Genomic DNA, 15643 nt, shown 5'->3' with positions numbered 1-15643 from the left:
AACTTAACCATCTCTGGTCCCAGCAAGTATTTTCAAAGAATGTCCCATGAAAACACTTGTGATTGTGCATATCCCATGCAGCAGCCTCAGTCAAGTGGCACTTAATGTCACCAAAGGTTTTGCAGATTTTGGAGCATATGGCAAGAGAAGAAAAGACCTGCTTTTCAGCTGTGCTGTTCTAGCTGGTAGCATACAACTGAAAAACAGGTGTGTGACATGCCTTTCATGTCACATGTATGCATGCCGCATGCTACTACAGTGGTCCCCAAACTGTGGGAATGCCCCTCCAGTGGGGCTTGGAGAAATGGCTGAGGGGGGCACAGTAGGACCTGAGCCAACCCCCACGGGAGGGGGGCAGGAGGAGCACCACCCAGCCCCACTTTGCCCAGTGGCACTGGAATGCTTTTTATAGTGGGGATGCTGAAAGCCAGCAGAACTATCCCCCAACCTTTTACCTCCTGCCTCCCTTCCCCCTCAAGCTGAGGCTGGGAGCAGGGCCATGTCTCCAGGAGGGGGGCAGACAGGGATAAGGGGGCCGAGGCTGGGGGCAGGCGTGGGGCGAGTAGCAGAGCCTTGCATGTGGGATCGGCAGCCAGGACCCTGCGTGCACGGCCGGGAGTGGGGCCAGCAGCCGGGACCCCATGTATGGGGCTGGGAGCAGGGCAGCTGGGACCCCGTGTGCGCTGCTGGGACGGGGGCTAGCAGCTGGGACCCCTGGCATGGGGCCAGCGGCTGTAATGCGGAACGCCGCATGCATGGCTGGGAGCGGGGCTGGCAGCTGGGACACCCATCCACCCCCCCCCCACCAGCAGGCCAGAGGGGTCCGGCAGCTGGGACCCCACATGTGCAGCAGGCAGCTGGGACCCCGCATAAAACCTACCGTACCCCTACTTCCCACGCTGATGGCTTTGCCTCCAAATGAAACTTACCACTGGCCATCACGTACAGCCCCCAGCTAAAACTTCTCCAGCGTATCATCAGTGATCTACAACCTATCATGGAAAACGATCCCCCACTCTCGCAAGCCTTGAGAGGCAGGCCAGTCCTTGCTTACAGACAGCCCGCAACCTGAAGCAAATACTCACCAGCAACTACGCACCACACCACAGAAACACTAACCCAGGAACCAATCGCTGTAAAAAAAACCCATTGCCTTCTGTCTCTATATCTACTCTAACGGTACCATCACAGGACCCAACCACCAGCCACACCATCATGGGCTCTGTCAAGGTTCCTTCCCTACTCTGAACTCTAGGGTACAGATGTGGGGACCTGCATGACAACCCCCCTAATCTTATTCTTACCAGCTTAGGTTAAAAACTTCCTCAAGGTACAAACTTTGCCTTGTCCTTGAACCCTATGCTGCCACCATCAAGCGTGTTAAACAAAGAACAGGGAAAGAGCCCACCTGGAGACGTCTTCCCCCAAAATATCCCCCCAAGCCCTACACTCCCTTTTCTGGGGAAGGCTTGATAAAGATCCTCACCAATTTGCATGGGTGAACACAGACCCAAACCCTTGGATCTTAAGAACAATGAAAAAGCAATCAGGATCTTAGAAGAAGAATTTTAATTAAAGAAAAAGTAAAAGAATCATCTCTGTAAAGTCAGGATGGTAAATACCTTACAGGGTAATCAGATTCAAAACACAGAGAATCCCTGTAGGCAAAACCTTAAGTTACAAAAAGACACAAAAACAGGAATATACATTCCATTCAGCACAGCTTATTTACCAGCCATTTAAACAAAAGGAAATCTAACACATTTCTAGCTAGATTACTTACTAACTTAACAGAAGTTCTGAAGAGCATTCCTGACCTGGTCCCAGCAAAAGCATCACACAGACAGACAGACCCTTTGTTCCCCCCTTCCCTCTAGCTTTGAAAGTAATTTGTCTCCTCATTGGTCATTTTGGTCAGGTGCGAGCGAGGTTATCCTAGCTTCTTAACCCTTTACAGGTGAAAGGGTTTTGCCTCTGGCCAGGAGGGATTTTATAGTTCTGTATACAGAAAGGTGGTTACCCTTCCCTTTATATTTATGACCTGCTCATTCACCTGCACATCTACTAATGTGATATGCCATCATGTGCGAGCAATGCCCCTCTGCCACGTACATTGGCCAAGCTGGACAGTCTCTACATAAAAGGATAAATGGACACAGATCAGATATCAGGAATGGTAACATACAAAAGCCAGTAGGAGAACACTTCAATCTCCCTGGACATTCAATAACCGATTTAAAAGTAGCCATCCGTCAACAAAAAGAGTCAAAAACAGACTTCAAAGAAAAACTGTTGAGCTACAATTCATTTGCAAACTTAGCACCATCAATTTGGGCTTGAATAGTGACTGGGAGTGGCTGGCTCACTAAAAAAGCAACTTTCCCTCATTTGATATTGACACCTCTTCATCAATTATTGGGAGTGGACTACATCCAGCCTCACTAAATTGACCTTCAACATTGGTTCTCCACTTGTAAGGTAACTCTCTTCTCTTCATGTGCCAAGATATATTTATGCTTGTATCTGTAATTTTCACTCCATGCATCTGAAGTGGGTTTTTTGCTTATGCCCAAATAAATCTGTTAGTCTTCAAGGTGCCACCGGACTCCTTGTTGTTTTTGTGGATACAGACTAACACGGCTACCCCTCTGATACTTGGTATTCTTAGTTTGGCATGTGAAGATATGACCCAGAATGGGCCCTAGTCTGATTTCCCATTGACAGCAGCTTTCCATATGAAGCCAGCAGCTTTTTAGACAGGTGAAATAGCATCATTAGGAGTATCAGCAGGAGGAGGCTTCTGAGACATACTATCACCCATTTTCCCCATGAGCCCAAGTATCTTCTGCCCATTACTCCTTGGATGAGGTTGCCTCCTTCTGAGTGTGTGCATGACACATTTTTTCCTTGTGCTGCATTTTCTTTGTATTCTATTTGGGCAAGACAATGACTTCTTATGGAGGACTCTGGGGTGCTTAAAATAACATTCACCTCCTCGCATATTGTTGGTACTGCTGGAAACAAATAACAATAAAAATAAAGGATTGGTTCTGATTTAAGCTAATAAATAGAGCAAAATCTTGCTTGCCTATATTAGAATTTCGTACGTCTTACAGAGCTGGGCAGTATTCTGAGATGCATCCATTACCTTAATTGTCACAGTGAGATGTTTGGCATAATAATAATACATACACATTAAAAATAAGTAAATAAAGTGGTTCCTCATACTCACATTGCATACACTGTCTCCTGAACCTCTTGTAGCTGCTTATTTTGGTGTCACATGGGCAGTATTTTCTGAAGCCAACATCCTTGTGTTCTCTATGCAGAATATTTTTCAGCAATTCTAGATTTGTAAAGAAGTGAAAACAGTGATTATGTGGCATGTAATCAGTTTGCAAACTCATCCTCTTAGCATCATGTTTACTTTATCAATCACTCTCAATTTACACCTAAAAGAATGTGTAAGAAAATATAAAGCAGATGTTTTATGCAGATATGCAGTTGAAAATTTGTACTGTTTTATGTAGAATTCAGTCTGAGATTGGCTTAACTGCACAGGAATTCATATTCCTTAGGCATCACTACTATGAAATAATGGAGTTACAGCTTCAAGTAATTTAGATGACAAATCAAGATTGACTAAATTAAAAGCCTTTCCTAAATCAATAAAAATTGCTCCAGAGATATTTTGCTCATAAAAGATAGTAGTTTAGAATAAAAGCTGTTTGCATGGATTGCTTAGATATAAATCTTTTCTTAACTGTGTTGCCAGTGTAGTTTCTCCATTTTTCAGACTAGAACATAAAATAATGCCCAGAACCCACACCTGAAGAAGAGCTCTGTGTAGCTCAAAAGCTAGTCTCTTTTACCAACAAAAGTTGGTCCAATAAAAGATATTCCCTCACCTTCCTTCTCTCTCTCTAATATCCTGGAACCAGCCTGGATACAACACCGCAGAATGCAAATAATCATTTAGGTGTTTATTAAGTGCCCATTTTGCATGCTTCACCTGTGCTTTGAGCAACCACATGGGGAATTTGAACATTCAGTTAAGGCACCCTTGTATATCAACTTAGCTCTGACCCTCCAAATACACTTTACCATGTACGTTCATAGATAATAGGCTTACTTGTGTATAAACCCACGCTCTGATTTACCAACTAAACAATACCAAAAATGTGGGCTCTTCATATTGCATATAACCCATATTTCTTGACTCTCCGACTCAGGGTTTAAAAAGGGGACTCTATGAATGTGCGTGTATGGGAACATGCTCAGGAGACAGAGCTGCTGAGGGCCAGGTTTGGCCTCTGTCACACTCACAGGCTGATTTAAATTGCATCCCATTTCAGTAATTCCTGGGGACCTCTGCATGGGGCACAGCCCTGCTTTGGCCATCACTCCACCCCCTTCTTTCCTTGACCAGGAATGTCCTCTGCACCTGGAGAGACTCTTGCAGAGGCCCATGCCTAAAGTACATAGAATGGAAGATATTCCCCAGGATGGCAGCTGCTTGTCCACACCGGTGCATGGTACTCTGCAACTGAATACACCAGGGCCAAGGCCCATGTTCATAGCACGGGGCAGTTGCTTCCCCAGCTTGTAACTGCTAACTTTTGAATATCTTTTTTGCTTACTAGCATTGCACTATAGTACATCTCAGGTTATTGGGACAGTTCTTAAATTAAATCTTCATATGAGTGATGTCATATTTTGTAAATGTTTTCTTAATTTACTGTAGGACCCCTAAATGCAGCAGCTATTAAAATCAGTCAATGAAATATTAGCCAAAAAAAAAAAAGGTTTAGGTTGGTTACTTTGTCTTATTATTTTACTAGTATTTTACTACTTATGTTTCTAGAAAAATATACTGCATTTGTTCGTGCAGATTACATTTTAAAAGGAGGAGAGAGGTCCAGGCAGAGCATCTGGAATTCTCCACTCCAGGGCTAATTTCAATGTGGGCAAGAGAACTTTGTAACATTTACAGATTTTTTGAAACATTTCAAGTAGTGTGGAAATATATTTGGGTATAATTTTGTGCAGATACCCAAGATATTGATTCCAGAGGCCATGAATCATTGGCTGTGAAGTGTATATTAAGCTGTAAATTTACTTTTGATAGGCAGTCTGTGTCAAATGAAATTGACTGACTAGGTTTGTGTGTTACCACGATACTTGGAAATGGAAAACTAGTGTACAAAGTGCAGCCATGGACTCTGCATGTGCCTGTTTTTTCCAGTTGAATTAATGAATATCTGTGACAGCATACCACTGTCTTAGGTTGATTAAAAGTGTTCTGAAGCTGTCATTCACATCTCTCTGTTTCCTTGTCTCCAGATAATTCTTTTGTGAACTAGCAGTTTGTAAGCTTTTGTGGGGTAGTCTTATCTGTAATTTCCTGTTGCCTTTAACTGTTATAAGTCGTACATAGGTATTAAAGCGATAGACACATACATTAAGAAGTCCACTTATTCTGTCACTGAAGTCAGTGGAAGTTTTGCCATTCTTTTCAACAGAAGCAGGATCTGGCCCAAAAGCAAATATCATAACCTTCCATGTATAGCGTTTTATTCTTTTTAATGTTAATTATACTACAACAGGTTCAGCTCTGGCAGCTACAGTCTCAAGTTCAACAGAGTTATCTCTGTTTATTCTGGATCTAGAGCCATAGGAACACATGAAACCTTAGGCAATTAATACATACAATCACAAGAACAAGGTCCACTATCTTTTAGTAGTTTTATTAAAGTTACCAACAAAGTTATAAATGTCACAGCATATACAATTCCTAAAGATAAGTATCATGTACCGGTTATAACTACAGACAAACTCACATCCTCTTAGATGGTGTTAGAGTCCATTGGCCCTCTCATGGATTGCTCATCAATACAGGAGTGGCTCCAGCTGGAGTTTCCCATAGGAAGCTAAATTTTCCTGTTCCGAGCACCCTTTTTTATACTGTGATTTTGTCTATACCTGCATTCTGCTCATGTACATGAAAGTGTCAACCCTCACTTTCTTATTGGTCTGTGTCCCCTAGAATATGAGGATTGCCAATTTTGGTTGGATGTGTTCCTGGAGATTTCATCACATGACATAATCTTTAATTAAAGATTAATCTTTAATTTCTGGAGACTCCAGCCTAATCCTGGAGTGTTGGCAACCCTACCTAGAAACACAAGGGACCCTGAATTCTATAGGTTGTGTAGGGTCTCATGAACACTGACATACCATCTTTATCTTGTGGTTCCTCTCGTGGAGGTGGAGTTACTATGTTGGTGTAGTAGGGCACTTACATTGGCGGGAGTAAGTCTGTAGTGTGTATGTTGAGATAATTAGATTGACGTAAACTGGTTTACATCAACCTAACTCTATAGTAAAAAGAAAAGGAGTACTTGTGGCACCTTAGAGACTAACAAATTTATCTGAGCATAAGCTTTCGTGAGCTACAGCTCACTTCATCGGATGCATGCAGTGGAAAATACAGTGGGGAGATTTATATACACAGAGAACATGAAACAATGGGTGTTATCATACACACTGTAAGGAGAGTGATCAGGTAAGGGGAGTTATTACCAGCAGGAGAGCTGGGGCGGGGAGGGAAGACCTTTTGTAGTGTTAATCAAAGTGGGCCATTTCCAGCAGTTGACAAGAACACGTGAGGAACAGTGTGGGGAGGGGGGAATAAACATGGGGAAATAGTTTTACTTTGTGTAATGACACATCCACTCCCAGTCTTTATTCAAGCCTAAATTAATCCTCCCGCTCTCCTGCTGGTAATAGCTCACCTTACCTGATCACTCTTGTTACAGTGTGTACCCATTGTTTCATGTTCTCTGTGTATATAAAATCTCCCCACTGAATTTTCCACTGCATGCATCCGATGAAGTGAGCTGTAGCTCACGAAAGCTTATGCTCAGATAAATTTGTTAGTCTCTAAGGGGCCACAAGTACTCCTTTTCTTTTTGCGGATACAAACTAACACGGCTGCTACTCTGTAGTGTAGACCAAGCCTCAGTACGTCAATTTTTCTTTGCTCATAAAATATTGTTGCAGGACATCTGCATCTAATTATGCAATGACAAAATGTTAAGCTTACACATATAAAGGTTTGAAATGTAAATAGATTTGCAAACAAATGTACAGCTCGGCAATAGATAATTCTTTACCTTTCTAAAGAGCTCACAGACTCAAAACGATCCCATAGTTTTAAAGGTGGACTAATAAAAGTACTTTTTCTGCATAGCTACACAACAGTTTCTGATTTTATTTAGTTATTAAGGCAGACTCAGTATGTTACATGGTTCTAAACGTAGACTTCGAATGAAAAGTTCAACAACATACACTGTTAATATTAATAAGTACATTATAAAACAATATCACACATTCAGATTGTATCCATCAGGCTTTACATCATTTCTGTTTTTACAGCACTTCAGTTTTCCTGATCAGGCTCACTTCTCTGATGGACATTGGAAAGCTATCATACCAATGTTCTGAGGAAAAGGCTTTCTGAAATGTACAGATCAACAGTAGTGAAGAGCTTGCATGGAATCCTGTTTTGTGGGGTGTTTTAAGTTGTTTTCATTGTAGGGCTGACAATAGCAAACATTTCTAAAATACTTTCTTTACAGTATTAAAAACATGAGACTCAATAGTAGTAGTGAGTTTATTATGGTGTAGGCTTGTAGATATTCCTTAACCAGTGAGTAGACAGTATGGAGAAGTTTCAGAGTAACAGCCGTGTTAGTCTGTATTCGCAAAAAGAAAAGGAGTACTTGTGGCACCTTAGAGACTAACCAATTTATTTGAGCATAAGTTTTCGTGAGCTACAGCTCACTTCAGCTTATGCTCAAATAAATTGGTTAGTCTCTAAGGTGCCACAAGTACTCCTTTTCAGTATGGAGAAGGGCTTTAATGGTTTTGCCTCATTGTAAGTTACGTTTTTTTCCGTCGTTTTGCGTTCAGGGTGCCTTTGATTATTTTTTCCATCACAATTATGGAAAACAAGTTACAATGCTTGAACTATATATTGGATCTTTTTGCTCGTAAGCGCCCACTAGTCTGTTAGTAGGTCTGTCCGCCATCATTAGAGGTTGCAGTGTGTATTTTAGTTACCCCATGCTGTCAGACTTACATACTGGTGGTAAGAACTTGGAAGATACTTTGAAACCTGTGAATATAATATGGGTTATAATGTTTGGCAGGGAATGAAAAGTTTGAAAGCTTAATTTCCATTTTGTAGGAGGCTGAAAGGAAGATTTAAAAGCATGAAAATAATAGCTGTGAAACACTGAGAATACAAAATAATGCAAATAATGACTATTTATTTCTACTGCTTCTTTGTCCCCCCATTTCTCTCCCTCTCTGTCTGTTTATTCACCTATTACCTGTTGTCCAGATGTTAGATTGCAAGTTCATCGGAGCAGAGACTATTTTTTTTGTGCCAGTGGGGTTCCAATCCTTGTTTTAAGTCCTTAGGTGCTACCACAATAGAGATAATACATTAAGCAATAAATAGGACATCATAAATGGCAGCCTATAGAATTTACAATCTAACTGGGACAAATGTGGTATATTGAAATATCGTTCAAATGTAAAAAGACAGACTCCGCTAGTGAAGCGATCAACTTAAGAGGGCTCAGTGAAGGTAGTAGGTTTCAAGATAAATATTGATGATGCCAATGTTGATTAATGTACTGAGTATGGCACTGTACTTTAAATAAAGTTATGATCAGAAAACAAATGGGTTTTTTATTTTAAATATATAAAATTTGCAAAATGGAGCAAGTTAAAAATACTGAAAATAACTGATTTATTGTCAGCCTCACAGAAGAAATGAGTTTTCCAGAGAGACAAAAATAGAGAGAGGCAATCAGAATAGGGAAAGAAATTCCCTGCACAGAAGGTATGGGGAGAAATGGATGAAAGTGTTCTGGGAGAGACAAACCAACAGGATATTAAATCTGACACGGGGATTGGGCATTTGGGCAAAAGAACAAAAATGGGTTTGAATTTTTGTGTTTTCAGTAAAATAACATGTTTTAGCTGCTCTGGACTTTTTGCCAAGTTCTGCTCTTGAGTAATATTGAACATCAGTTATTGTTCATTCTTTCTCTCATTAGCTCCAAGTATTACTTTACTTGAAAAGTGAAATAAATATTTTAAGAAAAGCAAGGCACAAACTGGAGCCATAATCAAAAGGGCTTTATCCTTTCCAATTTTTTCTTAGGTGGACTTTGATTAACTTTTAAAACAGAAAAGAGCTAATGAGTCTGTCTAATGGATTTTATGAAGTTGTTGGATTAATTGCTTGGAATGTTAATTATTATGTGTGATTAATCCTTCTCTTGCTTAAAAAGTTGTTACACCAGGCTATGTCTGTAAGCCTTTGTGTTCATTCATGTGTAATTTAATTTGACTCCAGTTGTCCAAAACAAAATGGTCTCAAGTTCTATTTTGTTGGGTATATTTTTTCTATGGAAGATTGAGGATTGATTGGATGTGCTTTGGTGGAGCCATTAAATTTCACCACTCACTGAGTGAGCGTTGAGGTAATTAGCAAAGCGTAGTGCTGAAGGTTACAGGCACTCACCACGGATATAGCTAATTCAGGGTTTATGGAGTGAGAACTTCAGTTATTTCTGCTTTTTTTACTTTGGAAGCATCCTGGTAATCTGTTTATCTTGTTAAATATGTTCTGCATAATCTATTCAACTGCCTTTGTGTGTTATTAATTGGGACTCCCGCAGTCACTTCGTAAAACTGTGTTTGTACAGAGAAAGTAAAAGTTTAAGTGCTCATCATTGTGAATGTCGAGTTGCTTTCAAGAGGATCGGCAATGGTCAGAACTTTTAAAATGATGCGGTGATTTCAGTTCTGTGGCGCGAGGGTTAGCGGGAAGACAAGGCAGAAGAATCTCACCCACAGCTTCCACTTTCCCTAGTTACCAAAGTACAGAGTATTTCTATACACAACTGCAGAGGAGGCTGTAGGTGCAGGAAGAGGTTGACAGGCTGGAGGTGAGTGAGGCCTGCAATCTGAAATAGCTGAATGGATAGCTCAGCCACTGCTGCAACCTACTTACTGGGGCTGTGCGATGGGGTAAGGACATTCCCATTTTTGCTCATGGTGACCTAAAAGCAGCTACTGTTGCTCACAGAGCTAGATGAAACAGGCTGCTACTAGTTCCCAAGGCCTTTGGTTAGGAATGGGAATGAGGTGGGTGCACCCTAAGCAGTTGGCCCACTCATTCCATCAGCTGTACTGTGTTGACTTTGCTCTCTTGAGGGGAGCGGACACCCCATTCCAGTTCAGGCTGGTCACAAATCAGAATTTCCATTCTGCAGGGAATTCCAACATTTTGAAATTGCCTTTCATCACACAACAGAATAAAAAGCTGAAATTTTGTAATTTCCTATTACACAAAATTTACCAAAATATTTGATTTTGGAAATATTGAAATTACCTTAGAACTTCATTTTGATGTTCACAATATAGTAATATATACGACTATTCTATTCCACTATATTCAATTAGGTTATAGATTGACCTAAAAGTTGTAATGATAAAGTCGAAATAAGGCACTGTTGAAACGAAGCACTTCAATATTTTTTTGTCAAAAACATTGATGAAATGATGTTCCCACTAAATGTTTTGATGTCAAATCAACATTTCTGATGGAAAACTGTGCTATTGGAAATTTTTTGTCCAGTTGTAGCAGCTGCACTCTTCTCAACCTTGCTTGAATGTCTCCATGACTTAGGTGTTGGTTAATAGAACTGTATGTAAGGAGGTGTTTTTGATATTACGTAGTATATTTGTGAAGTTACCTTACCAGCATCTGGTAATGACTCCCCCAACTCCCACATGCTAGAAAGGTAATTGTCAAAATATACCGGGTAAAAGCAACTATCAGATAGACTCGTGTATGCAAAGCTGTTTCCGTGAGCTACAGATCTGAGACTAGCATTGTGTTGAACGTGTGCATCTCTGGTGGGCTTCCTAGTAGTCAGATGTTCATATGCTTACCTGGGCAGTTTGCAGGTGAGAAATGAGCAGTAGAGCTCCGGTTTGCTCTATTCTATAGGATTTTTCCTACCTGCCGGAGTAAGTCCTGACATTGATGAAAAGCATAGGATTTGTGAAAAGCATAGGTGGCTCATCTTGAAAATTAATTTGAGAAGTCAGTGGGTGTGTGTTTATATAAATGTAATAACTGAGTGAGGAAAGATGTTTCATACTAGCCCAGGTACATCTTCGCGTGACGTGCCAAAGTACTTGTTTATTTAGGGCTAGATTGTGCTAATAGGAATTAACTCAAAGTGGTGGTGTGGAGTTGTAGTGCTGCAAGGGGCACACAGAAGGTGTAATCTTCCACACCCTTTTAAAGGGGTGCAGAGTACACCCCACTGCCTGGCTGGCCAGATTTACTGGGGATAGGGAAGGAGATGAAGCCATTATTGCACCTGTTCTGAGCCCCTTTTTCTGCCCAGGTTGAGGAGCATCTCAGTAGAAGGGTCTGTGCTCCCCTCAGCGCAAGGCTGCAGTTTGGCCAGCCCTTACACAGGAGTGGAGCGGAAGAGTATCCTTACTCCCTCTCCCCATCCCACCGCCGAGCAGTCACCTTGGGTACATGTAAACAGGCCGTAGCCGTGAGTCCCCCAGCCTGGATCAACAGACTCAGGCTTGGGAGGGTTACACTAGCACGCTAGAAATAGCTGTATGCATAGCCCTTTGAAGCTGCAGCTCTGGCTAGAGCTCAGACGCTCCGTAGACTTCAGAACCAAGCTGCAGCCTGGGGCACAACTTCAAAGTGCTGTCTACCCAGCTGTTTTTAGAGCTGTAGCATGAGCCCTACTACCCCAAGTCTGTCAACCCAGGCTGGGAGACGCACTGCCATGAGCTGTGTAGACATTCTCTTAATGGCTAGCCATTACCTAACTCTCTGTCCTAACATTTCATCTTTTAAGAGCTGTAAAGCAGTTCCAGGCATTTTTGAGGAGCAAAATAGTAGACTGAGAGGTGATTTGATTACCAGGCCTAAGTACCTTCATGGGGAGAAAATATCAGATACTAATGGGTTCTCTAAACTAATGGAGAAAGGCACCGCAAAAACCAACAGCTGACCGTTAAAGCCAGACATTCAATTTTGAAATATGGCATTTTTTTTTAATAGTGAGGATGATTAACCACTAGAACAAACTACCAAAGGAAATGCTGGATTCTCCATCTCTTGACATTTCAGATTTCAGATCAAGACGGGATGCCTTTCTGGAAGCTAGGCTTTAGCTTAACACAAGTTATTGAGCTATGGGAAACTGAGTGAAATTCTATGGCCTGTGTTTTATGCAGGAGGTCAGATTAGAAGATCACTAGGTCTCTTCAGGCCTTAAACTAATGAATCTATAAAAGAACCTTTTTACATGATCACACCGAGGCACCTTAAATATACTAGCATAGGAATTGATTTATTTGTGTTTTAACAGAAAATATTGATGTTACCTATATGGGCTAGATGGACCTTTGGTCTGACCCACTATGGCTGTTCTTATGTTCTTACTCTCCAAGGAGCCTGTGATGGTCTTCAGAGATGTCAGTACAATTTTACATTTTTAAAAATAAATGCTACTTAAATACATTTGATTAAAAACAAACAATAAATAAGAGGGTGATATGAGTCAACAGAGTAACACTGTTGCAAAAAAAGCTAACATCGTTCTGGGATGTATTAGTAGGAGTATTTATTGTAACCAAGGCACGAGAAGTAATTATTCCGCTCTACTCGGAACTGATTAGGCCTCAACTGGAGTATTGTGTCCAGTTCTGGGCACCACATTTCAGGAAAGGTGTGGACAAATTGGAGAAAGTCCAGAGAAGAGCAACAAAAATGAATAAAGGTCTAGAAAACATGAGCTATGAGGGAAGATTGAAAAAATTGGGTTTGTTTAGTCTGGAGAAGAGAAGACTGAGAGGGGACATGATAACCCCTTTCAAGTACATAAAAGGTTGTTACAAGGAAGAGGGAGAAAAACTGTTCTTCTTAACTTCTGAGGATAGGACAAGAAGCAGTGGGCTTAAATTGCAGCAAGGGCGGTTTAGGTTGGACATTAGGAAAAACTTCCTAACTGTCAGGGTAGTAAAGCACTGGAATAAATTGCCTAGGGAGATTGTGGAATCTCCATCATTGGGGGATTTTTAAGAGCAGGTTGGACAAACACCTGTCAGGAATGGTCTAGATTATACTTAGTGCTGCTCTCGAGGTCCCTTCCAGTTCTATGATTCTGTGATTGGTGAGGATTTGCTAGTTACATTTCCCATATGGTTAACCTACAGAACACTACATTTCTTAAATGTTAGCCTTGAAATCTGAAAACCTTCTGTTTGGGATGTAGTCCTTCTTCTCAGCTGCTCTGCTCCCTGAGGCTAAGAATGAAATAAAGTTGAAGAAAAGCATGAGTGCATATAAGTCCAAATTCTGCTCTCAGTTGCACTAGTGTAAGTATGGTGTAATTCTATAAAAGTCAGTGGAGTTGCCCCAGATTTACAGCCATGTATTTCAGAGAGGATTCTGTCCCTTTTCCATAGCATCTAGCTTCTTGCTTGCTCAGATTGGAAATCGATAGAAAAGGGATTGTTCTATGGAATTGCACTGAGTTAAATCCTAAAGAGGCCCTGGATAATTATCTGATCTAATGAACAAGGCAAGCGTTTGAAAAATAGAAATTTTCCCATTAATTTTTTAAAAATGTGTTTCATGCTGAACTAATCTTTTTTATTTTTTAAAAGCGTTAAATATAATTGTGTTGGCATTTTTGTAATTCTTAGTGTAGATGAACTGAACAGAGCTCAAATAATTCAGGCAGCAGTAGCCCATTGCTACTGGTAAGTGACATTCTTGGCTTAGCAGCTATATTTTTGTTTTTTCTCTCTTCAGTCTAATGCTGAAGGAACAAAAGAAACTCAATTCTATATATCTCTCTCCTCCAGGTTTATATCCTTCTCTAGCATTTCAACATACAGCCTCTGAGTGTGTTTTTGTAACTGTGTGTACGTAACATGAAGAGCCCAGATTATACAGTATGTCTTAAAACTGTGCTATATGCATTTCCACAGCTATGGCATCCCTGTGTATAAAAAGCGTCATCTTGTGTTTGTGTTGAGTGGAAGTAATTAATGCACTGAACTATGAAAGGCTGGGAGCTTATTTAAAATTAATTCTATCAAAATAGCATCTTGCTACAGTGATGAGACAGACTTTTATATCTCAGGAAAAATCTTCAGTTGAAGGAAAATAACTTTTATTAGCTGTTCTCTTTTACTTACAAAACAAAATGCTGCATTCTTTCTTTCATGGATTGTTACTCAAAACAGTCTGTCTAGCTTTAAGATTTTATAAATCTTGGTTTAGAAACACTGGGCTCCATCTAGCACCCACTGAAATAGAAAATGCCTATTGACTTCAAAGATGCAGGACCAGACCTGTTATGCATGATAAGGCCCAGGTAGGATGAAATTCATACCTATGCAGTGGGCCTGCACAAAACCTAATAGGGCTTTAATAGGACTGAACTGGTGCATAGGCTTAATGCCAGTCCTCTGCACTGGTGAATTTACCCTTATTTGCAAATGGGAAAATATACATTAGGGCAGGGGTTGGCAACCTTTCAGAAGTGATGTGCTGAGTCCTCATTTATTCACTCTAAATTAAAGTTTTGTGTGCCCATAATAAGAATCCATCTTCTCCAGGCCCCCTCTTGACCCTTTCTGCACCCCTCACTGCCCAAGGCTGGGACCAGAGGGCCACAGCTGGGGTCAGCTGCAGAGCCCCGGGCCGAGGCCAGGAGCAGAGCCCTGGGCCAGCAGCCGGGACCCCAGGCCGGCAGCAGAGGCTCCCGGACCGGTGGCCGGGACCCGGGGCCAGTAGCAGGTTGAGCGGGGCCAATGGCCAGAACCCCGGCTGGCAGGGGGCTGGCAGCTGGTGCCCCAGGCCAGCAGCGGAGTCTCCTGGACTGGTGGCTGGGACCTGGGCCTGGCAGCAGGCTAAGGGGGCCTGCAGATGGAACCCCGGCTGGCAGTGGACCGGCAGCAAGTACCCCAGGCAAGCAGGGGAGCCCCTGGGACCGGTGGCTGTGATCCAGGGCTGGCAGCGGGCTGAGCAGGGGTGGCGGATGGAATCCTGGCTGGCAGCGGAGCCCCTGGGACTAGTGGCCAGGACCTGGGCAGCGTGAGTGCCACTGAAGATCACCTCGCATGCCGCCTTTGGCATGCATGCCATAGGTTGCCTACCCCTGCATTAGGGGCTAGATGTTCAAAGGAGCTCAGCACACTGGGTGTGGAATTCTATCTGGCCATACATGTCACAGTCGAAGCTGCCGGATAATATACACTTTTGAGAATCTGTTCCTAATTGTGGGAGCACTTGAAAAGTCTGGCTGTAGGGGTGAAATGCAAGTGATGAGTAATTTCCATTGAAGTCTAGGGGAATTGCTCCTATCATACAATGGGAGGATCAGACCCAGGGATGGGAAATCCTTTCAGGTTCATGACAACCATGCATTATATTAGGGGGAATGTTACACCTTCAGTCCATCTCTCTCTTTCAACGTGTCAGTTGGAGGAACAGAGTGAGATGGTT

General features: G+C 41.9%; 1 protein-coding gene and 2 long non-coding RNA genes across 14 annotated transcripts in view; 2 read left to right on the top strand and 1 right to left on the bottom strand.

Moving 5' to 3' along the window:
* DLG2 (discs large MAGUK scaffold protein 2) overlaps nt 1–15643 on the top strand; it is a 1511004-nt gene that overhangs the window by 299959 nt on the left and 1195402 nt on the right. The gene's annotated exons all lie outside the window — the stretch shown is intronic.
* LOC142069051 (uncharacterized) overlaps nt 1–15643 on the top strand; it is a 79940-nt gene that overhangs the window by 17547 nt on the left and 46750 nt on the right. The gene's annotated exons all lie outside the window — the stretch shown is intronic.
* LOC142069043 (uncharacterized) overlaps nt 1607–15643 on the bottom strand; it is a 33599-nt gene continuing 19562 nt past the window's right edge. Inside the window, exons 2-3 of the long non-coding RNA XR_012664916.1 lie at nt 3233–3346; nt 1607–3014 (exon numbers count right to left, since the gene is read on the bottom strand). This is a non-coding gene — a long non-coding RNA (uncharacterized LOC142069043). The remainder of the gene's footprint in view (nt 3015–3232; nt 3347–15643) is intronic.

The sequence above is a fragment of the Caretta caretta genome, chromosome 1 (assembly GCF_965140235.1).
Source record: "Caretta caretta isolate rCarCar2 chromosome 1, rCarCar1.hap1, whole genome shotgun sequence".
Classification (NCBI taxonomy): domain Eukaryota; kingdom Metazoa; phylum Chordata; order Testudines; family Cheloniidae; genus Caretta; species Caretta caretta.
The sequence above is the reverse complement of the archived record's forward strand: the minus strand, read 5'-3'. Positions and strand labels throughout refer to the sequence as shown.